We start from the raw sequence: 3,839 nt of genomic DNA, 5'->3' as shown, positions 1-3,839 counted from the left end.
TAGACACTTATGCTTTAATCCTTATATAGAGTCCATATTGTATTGTAGGGTGCTCTGATGGTCAAGTCTGTAGGGAGTTGTGCAGCTAACTCAAAGCATAACCCAAAACACAACCTTTCTGGCAGTTCGAATCCATTAGTGGCTCTTACGGAGACAGATGGGTAATAATCATCTCCTATGAGATTTACAGCCTCCGAAACTCCCTGGAAGTTCAGCTAGGAGTTGGTTCTGATGTGACAGCAGTGAGGGAGGGATTATTATGTTTCTAGATGAAGATATGGTGAATCAGAGAGGTCCCTGGGGGTTAAGTAGTGGAGGTGGGATTTGAACGCAGGCATTTCGAGCTCAGAGACCCCATTTTGAGCTCAGAGTCTGCGCTGTAGGGGGAGGGTAAAGGGAAGGTAAGGAGGCCAGGTAAGACACTGGCTGTCACCTGCCACTTTTGCCAAGTCCCTGAGACTGTCAGTTTCTCTTTAGAACCATCTCCCTGCGATCACACCCTTAACTATTCCAACGAGGATTTCTTATTATGTGTGTGCATGTGTATTTAATAATGATAAAGCACTAGTATGTCATATTTGACAGGAGGCCTTCCCCCAGCCCCCTCTCCAAGTGTAAAGCACTAGTGAAAAATAATTAGTGCTGGTGGTGTCAAAAACAATGGGGTCCCCATCAGAAAAGACAGTCTCCAAAACCCTTGGATCTTAATTGAACAATTACCTCTTATGCCTATGAATAGTTCATTATTACATGCCCTGTTATTATTAGCTGTTATTATTGCTTTAGATGAATGCTGAATATTTTTTTTAATCAAAAGCCGTTTTCAACCCAATTGTTCCTCTCCCCTCTGTGTATGTTTCTAACACTTCCCAGTACGATAGGGCTGTAGTCAGCAGTTGGGCCTCAGGCCTCACCCAGCTAGCCACTCTGTGGCTGAGGCGGTGTGAGTAAAGGCTCCAGGCCTCCGTTCACACTATTATTACTTTTTTTGACTCCCTGGTGAAAATGTTTACAGGAAAAAGCACCACCTACCTTTTTTCAAAATCCAAAGTCATTGAGGGCAACAGAGTCTTTGTTCATCCTAAGCTTTTGATACAGAAACAAAGGGAGTGGGTGAGGGGGAAGAGAATGGGGCGGGGGGGGGGGTGGGGGTGTGTTTCTAGGGGATGTAAATGGTAAGTGTTCCACTCCTAGCCAAAAGGTGGGTGATTTTAATCCACCCAGCCGCCCCTGGGAAGAAAGGCTTGGCAATTTGCTCCACCCTCCTCCCGCCAAAAAACCCATCCACAGTGCTATGCACGCAGGTTTTCTGTGCATGCAGTAATGAGTCAGAATTGGCTTGCTGGCAACTAACGATGATGATGGAGCCAGAAGACGGAAGAGAAGGCGCTCTGGTGGCGCAGGGCAGAGGGCATTGCGCGGCTAACACAAAGGCATCTGGATTGGCTAACCTGTCGAATAGGCAATCTTCTCCCATGAGATCTGCAGCTTCCAAATGCCTGCTGGGGGGTCAGTTATGAGTCAGTGCCACCTCGAAAGTGATGCATTTTGAGCTCTGAGAGGTCGACATCCAGGCAGGGAGCTCTGGTGGCTTAGTGGTAAGGAGCTGCGCTGCTAACCGAAAGACACGCAGTTCAAATCCCCCAGCTGCTCTGCAGGGGAAAGATAGGCAGTCTTCTCCCATGGGATTATCTGCCTCTGAAAAGTGAACATGCTAGAGGGTCCCTATGAATCAGTTCTGACTCGACAGTACACAAGAAGAGGTGTCTGAACAGTGGAGACTCTAGTCCGACAGGGGAGTGCAGGAACGAGGGACAGAAGAGGCCAGATTGGAAGTCTTACTTTCTTGGAAAGGACACCAAAATGATGAGATAACTGGGCTCAGGTAAGGCACTGAGCATGTACTATGTAGGCACTACCCAGGCTGCTTGGCGTTCATGGCTCCAGAAGCTCATGTAGGAAACTCATGTGTTCAGTCTTCCAGCCCCTGTGGCCTCCCAGCTCCACTCTGCTCAGTGTTCTCCCTTCATCTCTGCATGGACACGGGCTTCCTTGTGTGACTCCGTTTCCCCTTCCAGGTATGAGTGCACATGGTAGTGCTGAGCTAATAAGTTGAAGTGGGGTTCTGAAAAAGGTTTGTGGGATCCTAACATAGGTTCAATGATGTCCCCTAAAATTTCCTGTCCACTCAGAAACTCAAACATGACCTTATTTGGAAAATGAGTGTTTGTTTGCTAATGTAAGTAGCTAAGAATCCAGATGAAATGGTGGTGAGTTAGGGTGTGTCCAAGGCCAGAGGACTATGTCTGTATTAAAAAGAAATATTGAGGGTGATGTATGGGTGGAGACAGAGAAGGGAATGATACATTTAGAAACCAAGGAATGCCAAGTATTGGATGTGAATCAGAAGCAGAGAAGAAGCAAGAAAGATTCTCCCCTAGAGCCTTCAGAGGGAGTATGGCCCTGCTCAGACTTGATTCCAGGCTTGTAGCTTCCAAAACAGCGAGAAAATAACATGGGCTCAAACATACATTCAATTAGGAGGCTGTGTGTGCAGGAACAGGCAATATTTCATTATATATAAGGTTGCCACAAGTCAAAACTAAGTTGATGGCAGCTAGTAACAGTTGATAATACTCTATTTGGGGAGCTCTAAGCGATGAATGCACCCAGTAAGAAAAATATAGAGTCAGTCTTCTTTGCTGCATAGTGTTAGATCTGAGAGTGATGCCAGGAACAATGGCAGCAATTTTGTGACCATGAGGAGCGAAAGATAGAAAACCTACTGAGGAGCTGCTGAAATAACCAATCCTGGGGCAATCCAACCTTCAGATTTCTTACTAGTTGACAGAATAAGCTTTCCTTCCATTCAAATTAGTTCAATCTGTGTTTTCTTTAACTAAGAATGAGGCACGTATTCAGATTTCTATCTCCATCTTACAGATGAAGCAAGTGAGGTCTGATGAAGTGAATACACTAGCGCCCAAGGATATAGACACAGGGAGCCAGAATCTGAACCCTCTGTCATAGGAAGAGAACCTTTCAGGGGGTAGAAGCATTTTTTTTTTGTTTTACTAAGTGTCTATGTTACAGTTCTCTACAGCACCAGGCTGTAATTGACATCTCCAGTGCACAAGTATGTGGTTCAAATCCACCAATTGCTCCACAGGACAAAGATGGGCAATCTTCTCCTACGCAATGTACTATGCTTCTGAAAACCCACTGAAGGGTCCCATGATGGTTCTGATTCAACAGTACACAACCACAGTGACAACAGGCCAAGACAGATGTACGTGGGACTCGAACCCACACCGCAAGGTCCTCAGTGATGCCAGAGTTCCCCTGGTTTTCTGCTTCTGGGATGAACCCACTATGGCAGGGTGGGACTGCTGAGGTTCCAAGACTAGCCACCAGGGGCCGCTGTGGTCATAGCCAATCACAGCCAGAGGCCTCTTCCTCAGAGGTCCGAAGAGAACCCAGTGTAAGCTGCTGTGCCCTGAGGTGGCTCCCATCTACTCACCTTCCACCCTGTCCCCTGAAAAGGAGAAAAGGCTTTCCAGACCAACCTCAGGAAGCCCCAATCCTAGGACCAAGTTGCTGTGTGTCCTCAGGCCAGTTGCTTCCCCTCTCCGAACCTTAGTTACCTTAATTTTACAGTGGGGTACTCATCCCTGCCTCTCAGATGAGGGCTTTCTCTTCTGGAGTTTTCTTTCGCATTGAGTCTAGTTCAATGTGGTAGCTAGAGATCGGTGAAGGGGCCCAGACTCCTACCTGGCACTTCTACAAACTCATGCCCCTTCCTGTGCCTGTTTCCCCAGTTTCAATACAAGAGGTAGTCG

This window comes from Elephantulus edwardii, unplaced genomic scaffold (assembly GCF_000299155.1).
Source record: "Elephantulus edwardii isolate Elephantulus edwardi_28Jun2011 unplaced genomic scaffold, EleEdw1.0 scaffold00151, whole genome shotgun sequence".
NCBI classification, from domain to species: Eukaryota; Metazoa; Chordata; class Mammalia; order Macroscelidea; family Macroscelididae; genus Elephantulus; species Elephantulus edwardii.
Note: the sequence above shows the minus strand (reverse complement) of the source record.